The sequence below is a fragment of the Cygnus atratus genome, chromosome 5, assembly GCF_013377495.2.
Source record: "Cygnus atratus isolate AKBS03 ecotype Queensland, Australia chromosome 5, CAtr_DNAZoo_HiC_assembly, whole genome shotgun sequence".
Lineage (NCBI taxonomy): Eukaryota > Metazoa > Chordata > Aves > Anseriformes > Anatidae > Cygnus > Cygnus atratus.
In genome coordinates, this window is record NC_066366.1 from 21,675,756 (window position 1) to 21,682,995 (window position 7,240).

The window sequence follows — 7,240 nt, forward strand, 5'->3', positions numbered from 1 at the left end:
TTGAAATGGTAAAAACAAATATTTGCTTATTTTCCTTAATTGAAACCTTAATCATCTTAGCTCACTAATGCATAGTGGATCAAATGCTGTAGAGAGTCTTCATTTATTGAATATTGGCAATAATCTCTAATGTAGTCTTAGTTCATTTACTGTGAGGTATAACATTATAAAACCTTTATTTGTTGGTTTTTGTTGTTTTTTAGAACAGAAGAGCTGTAGTGCTGGTGATGGAACAACTGATAGTGCTGAAATAAATATTTCCATTTAGGAAAAACACCTCCCCTTCTCTGAAAGGATTCCTTCTCTTTTGCAAGTGAGACCCAAAGGATTCACACACACAAACTTGATGGAAAGATATCTAAGCATGTTTAACAATATATTTAGCATTTGGGGTATGGTTGATATAACAGTCTTATTCTCCTCATCTTGCGGAAAAATATTGTAGGAACTGTTTTAAGCAGTAAGTTTATTGCAGTCCAGCATCTTGTTTATATAAAGTAAGCATGAAATACATATGAAAAAGGGTGTAAGGAGTCCTGGTCATGAATCTTCCCTAATTTAGAAATCCGAAGAAAAGTATTTATTTTACTAGGAAATAATTGATAGAAGTTTTGTTTTTTTTTCCAGTGGTCCTCTGTGGGCTTGAGGACACATTGTCACAGACTTCATCTCTCTCCCATTGCATGTTAATTATTTGAAAACTGATAGCAGTCTGTCCTGGCATGTTCTTAAGTGCTTCTCTAGCACTTCCAATCTCAACTCAGTGGCAAGCTTCATGGTCTCGCAGTACTGATGACTACTCTTCCTTCCTTCTAGCTACCACTTTAAATAAAAGGTGTCTCAGACAAATGCTTCCCACATGCACAATTGGTGTTTTTGTAGGGAGACTAAATACTTCCAGATAAGGCGACCTGCCTAAATCCTGCTAGGAAAATGACTTAAAACTTCTCCCAGTTAAGGTGTATAGTATGAAAACACAGCTGACTTCTACCTTTTAATTGTCTGCTTTAGTTTAATCATAGTCTTTGTATCTGTGCTTTTTTAATTAACTTTTTTAAAACAAAACTAGAAGACCCTGGAGTTGTTTTCAAATGTTACATCTGAGGTGAGCACGAATGGCAGTATGAGTTCCGTATTTAATAAGTTCTCTATTGATACTCAGAGAATTTACACCTGAGTTCTATTGAAACTAAAGGACCTATATTAATAGTTTTTAAAAAAGAAAGTTCAATTTACAAAACATTGTAAATGTAATAAAAATGCCATAAAAAGGCATTTTTTTCTAATTGTAACATACAGCCAACTGTTACCTGACTAGATGGGAAACAACATACCGTTCTTTTTAGTTATCCCCCTTACCTAGGTGCCCAGTAGAGAAGTCATCTAGACTTTCTGAAAGTGTGCATGTAGTAACAATACACTTGTTTTTAAATATTTAAGTGTTTAAGGAAATTAAATACCTCTGGAGAGTTCCCTAGTAACAAAACAAATGCACTGTGAGGTAACAGATCATGGGGCTTTTGTTTTTAGGAATGTTTTATATGTGATCTAGCATCTTTTAATTTTTCTGTTACTAATCTTAGATTTCATACTGCTAAGACCATCTCTCAGATGCTCACATCTACTGTTCCAGCTGATTTAGTCTGGTTTGCCTAACTCAAACTAACTGGTGCGGCCAAGTATCGTCTAACTGTTAGCCATCCTTGCCCCCGGCCCTTGGCTAGGAGCAGTGCTAGGCCATTTGTTCTGGCAAAAAATTCTTGCTTTGTATGTAGTGTGCTGCAACAGCCACCCCCGTGCTCGCTTGGAGTACAATCTTCAGCTGGTGCTCTTGCTCTACAGTTGTTGGAAAGGGTTGGGATAGGGTTTACAACTTCCCTTCTCAGGCACTGGTACCTTACGAAATAAGCAAGGGGGTTACAACAGCGGCCTGGAAGCTGGGAGCCCCAGGCCGGGCCCTCTGACGGCGCGGCAGCGCGGCCACACTCTCCGGCCCGGCGGCGCTGCGGCGCGAAGCGCAGCCCACGTGTAAGTCCCGGCCGGCCGCGGCGACACGGGCCGTGCCCTGGGACCGTCCTCAAGGGGACAGCCGCACCCGTTAGGGCAGAGGCAGCCCGGAGGCGGCTCCAACGACTCCCGAGCGAGGACCGGGACGCGGGGGCCCAGCAGCGAGCTGTGAGTAGTCTCGGCGGGAGGACCGCTGCTCTCCCCGCCCGCGGCCGTCGCGGGGCGGCTGAGGCCTGGCGCGGAGGAGGAGGGCTGGTGGTGCTGCTTGCCGCTGGTTCCGTGCCCCCTAACGCCGTGTTTATGCCCTTGGAGGGCGGGTGGGACGGTAATGTTCCTGCGGATGTACCAGGGACCCATAGTATTGCGCCTAGGAGCTGCGGGGACGTTGGTCATGGATGGCTGAGGCGGCCATTTTCCCCTCACTGATGGTGGCTGGCCAAGGTGGCTGTTTTCTCGCATGGATGATGGCTGGCTATGGGGGTCGTATGCCATTGGCAACTTTCTGATGGCTGGCCTGTTTTGTTCTCGCTTTAAAGCCTTTTTTTTTTCTCCCCATGTTCATTTAGGTGTTTTTATTTTGTACCTCAAAATGGGTGGATTTCCTGGTGTTCAGTGCTTTTTAGTGAAAGTGTAGTTGTGTTTTGCTTTTCCCTCTTTCCAAAGAGAACGGTTTTCTGAGGAAAAAGGTTCTCACTTGACTAGGGACATCTTGTATCTGTGCTTACATTTAAGTGGGTATAAAAAGCTCTTGCGTCTTGCAGAAGTAATGTCTTGCCTCCCTGAAATCTCAGCAGGGAGGCTGGGAGATGAGTGGTTGGAAAGCTGCCTGGCAGAGAAGGACCTGGGAGTACTGGTTGATAGTCGGCTGAATATGAGCCAGCAGTGTGCTCAGGTGGCCAAGAAGGCCAACAGCATCCTGGCTTGCATAGGAAACAGTGTGGCCAGCAGGTCTAGGGAAGTGATTGTCCCCCTGTACTCGGCTCTGGTGAGGCCGCACCTCGAGTACTGTGTTCAGTTTTGGGCCCCTCGCTACAGGAAGGACATGGAGGTGCTCAAGCAAGTCCAGAGAAGGGCAGTGAAGCTGGTGAGGGGTGTGGAGAACAAGTCTTACAAGGAGCGGCTGAGGAAGCTGGGATTGTTCAGCCTGGAGAAGAGGCGGCTCAGGGGAGACCTCATCGCTCTCTATAGGTACCTTAAAGGAGGCTGTAGAGAGGTGGGGGTTGGTCTATTCTCCCACATGCCTGGTGACAGGACGAGGGGGAATGGGCGAAAGTTGCGCCAGGGGGAGGTTTAGGTTGGATGTTAGGAAGAACTTCTTTACTGAAAGGGTTGTTAGGCATTGGAATGGGCTGCCCAGGGAAGTGGTTGAGTCACCATCCCTGGAGGTCTTTAAGAGACGTTTATATGTAGAGCGTAGTGATATGGTTTAGTGGAGGACTTGTTAGTGTTAGGTCAGAGGTTGGACTAGGTGATCTTGGAGGTCTCTTTCAACCTAGATGATTCTGTGATTCTATGAAAACCGGTCCAGCCCTCTTGGGAAATACACATGGTGCAGCAGCAGGGAGCCGTGGCTGCCAGCCCTGGCACGGGCAGATGGCTGTGGGTCAGCTGGGGCGAGCATCGGGCCCCTGGGAGAAGCAGCAGTCAGTCGCTGTGATCGCTGGCAGCAGGAGCTCAAAAGTGTGTGCAGGTGTTAAGAGTGCAGTCATCTCTCTTCAGAAGTCACAGCATGTTGAAGTCTGTGTCGTCCTTCAGCTTCACATGCCTGGTACTCTTGGTGGAGTGGTCTGGAGCCAAAGGTTTCTCCTGGATTGTTTTACCTGGAGTTTTTCAGTGTTACTGGGACATAACATTGTGTCTTAATGACAGGAAATCCTGTCAAATGTTTTTTAATACCACTTCATTACCGGGGTAATTGTTTGTGAAACAGGAGCTGTATTTTATCTTCCTGAATTAGCACTTCGACTATTTTGCCATTGATAACCAGGTGACTGGTTCTGCCAGCCTGAATAAATGTAGTTTTCTATTAAGATGATTTGGCTGACAGTAGCTGCACAGAAGAATTTCTAGGCCAGTAGTTTCTGCAATCTCAGTGATCTATCTAATATCTGATTATTTCATTGGTGTGTATGCACTCCATTCTCTCAGAGCTTTTTTTTTTTTGGCAGCTATTTTTACTTAAAGAGGCAATTGTTTGCTTTCTTTTAATTGTGTTTGTAATTCTGGTCAGCATTTAGAATTGAGTAAATCAGTTCATTGGGAAGTGAAGACTTTGTTGATGTATTTGTTAGCAATGTACTGTGCCAGAGAGCTCTGCTTTGTTTCCAAACCTGCTCCCAGGGCCAATCAAAATGCGTAGCTCAACGTGACAAAGTCGTGTACTTCATTGCATTTAGAATATTTAGATAGCAGAAGGCTATTGTCTCCATTTGATACTTTTCTGAACAAGTAGTATGTTGTTAAACTACCAAGAACAAGTATCAGGGAATTCCGGTAATTATTTAGTAGCAGATATGGTTTTGCTTTAAAAAAAAAAAGCTATTTTATGGTATAGTTTATTTGATTGGAAACTTACCGGTAATTTAAAAGTAGTGATAAAATAGTATGAAAGTTATTTTTTTTTTCATTTTTACTTTCCTAAACTTTGCTAGTCTTTGCTCAGTCTTTTGACTTGATGTTTTCTTTCTTTTTCACTTGTATTCTTTGGCAGAGAATTGTTTATCATATTTGTAATCTGATCACATACCCCAGGGCAGAAAAATAGTTCTTATCCCTCTGCTTACGTTCTACCATATTCTGATTGCTGTTAAGTCGTACAGGCCGTATCTGACCTCAGTGGAAGCTGGAAAAGTTTTGTTAGCATTTGCTAGTGAAAACAACTGTGCAGAATTCTCATGCCTGCGTCCTAGGAATTGGTCCAGTATGAAGTTCAGCTACAAGTTCACTGATGTCCTGAGGCTGAGGCAGGAGTCGGGCTGACAGTGCCTGGCTTCCAGGAGAGTGCCCTCGGAGCGAGGTTAGGCCTGCTCCAGTGCTGCCTGCTGTTGGCTTGTAGTGAACTGACTGGCAAAAGCCTTCCTGTGTTGATGTTCCCTGTCCAGGGATGGCTAGAGCTCAGCTGCCACTGCTGGTGTTTTTTCTAGTCCTAGAAAAATAGGAAGGACACTGCAATGATTTGTATAGAGACAGAAGAATGTAAATAAATTTTAGAGTAATACAGGAATAAATGCCCTTTAGGTAATGAAGGTGACTTATGATCAAGGATACTTTGCTAACCAAGCTTGATTGGAAAGGAAAAGAAACTTTGATCCTAATGAGATTAAATTTAAAATGGGCAGTTTGCTTCAAAGCAGAGATTAAATTTCTGGATTTTATCATAGACTGCGGATTTTCAGGACCTATTCTTCCTCCAGCTGAAGCCAAAGAGAGCAAAAGAACGTGTGCTTCAGTTGACAGACACACATAACTGGAAAATACTCTTAAATTACGAACTCTTCAGTTGAAGTTTCTGTATACTTGGTGTCTGTATTTCGCTGACGGTTGATCACAAGCTTTTCAGGCACATTCTGGTTCAGTTTCTCAAGAAAATCATTTATGTTTCCTGTCCTAGATCCAAACCAAAGTCAGTCAGTAAGATTTTCTTTGGATTGCTGTCATTAGGCTGGGGATCTAAGCCTTTAGCTTCCAGACAGTTTGTTAAAGACACAAGTTGATCTTCTTTGACAATGTGCTCAGGCCTCCTATGGTACTTGCGTGCGACAGAGAAATTTTCTGTGATTTTTGTGGCTTTGATGCTTTCTGGAGCTAACTTACCCATAAGCCTAATGAAAGGAAGGAAAGTGCTGTGAAAACCAGAATCTCTGCATTTTAAAGCAGTGACTTTGATGGAGCTCGGTAGCAATATCGAGAGTTGCCCCATTAAAAAGGTGGCCTAAAATCAAGGCATAAAAAGTTGTCAGCACTTCCGTTCTTCAGAACTGAGAAGATGAAAATAGAATATTTGTATTGTATGGGGCCAGACTTCCTAGAAGAGAAGATATACGTGGCAACACTGATATGAAAGCTATGAACACTTACGGGAGAAAATACTGTTCTGATGGAACTGTTCTACTTCATAAGTGCAAAACCAAACAACAACCCCCCACCTCTCCCAGTCGCTTCAGAAGTTGTAGAGAAATACAGTCACTGGCTTTTGATGTAAATGGCTTTTAGCTGGTGCTCTTGTAGCTTTTCTTTATTGGCATTGATTTTGAAAGTCAAAGTAAATTCCTTCAAAACGATTATTTTCTCTTAAGAACGTGAGGATGATCTCACTTGGGGATTTTTCCTTGTTCTTTGCTGGTTCAGTATTGCTAGTTTTACCAAGGGTAATAAAGGTCAGCTTCCAAGATCTGTTCTTTTTGCACTCAGCTTGAGGATGCAGTATGAAAGACCTCAGGTCTGATAGCATGAAGGGTTCTCTGCAGCAGGCTGACCTTCAGTCACAGCCTGGGTACCCTTTTTGGGCTACGTACTGCACTTGTCAGACAAGTACCAGCTAGAAAGCATCACACTGCCAAAAGATGTGATACAATGTGATTCGTGTTCAAAGAGAGTCTAAATACTGTAAATTTGTGTGAGGTGTAAAAAGTGCCTTGGTCTAGGTGTGGAATCGGAGATCCCGAGCCAGGTACTGAGGCATTCCCTGTGGAGCCTGGGGCCGTGCCTGCACCTTAGGATACAAATTGTCAATGACCTGCAAGTTCTGCAGGGGGCTGCTTTAGATAGACACAGTCTTTGTACTTACCTGCTGAAGTATAACGCAGGTGCGAGCATGGAAGTGTGTCTGACATGTCCTGTGTGTGTGTGTAATGCTTGCCTTGCAATCTCGTCCTGGAGGTAAGTGCTAACATTTCCATCAAGGACTGAGAAGGACATACAGCAAATGACAGGGGAGTCATGTGCTTCTTTCAGTTTTAAAATAACCCAGGAGACAAGAATTCACCCAGGAAACATAAGGAACAGATCGGGTGTCTTCCTGGTCTTCTGGTAGTGAAGGATTTGAGTGCTCCTGAGTCTGTAGGTTGCAGCCCTTACTGGGAGTTACGGTACAAAAAGTGATTTCAATTTCTTTAGCACAGCAAATGAATAAAATATTGTGAATTTAGATTGCTGTGGAAACTCCGCTGGGAAGGGTGACTTTCAGACTGTGTTAACTACTGTTTAATGCAAAATTCAAAACTGCACTGGAGTT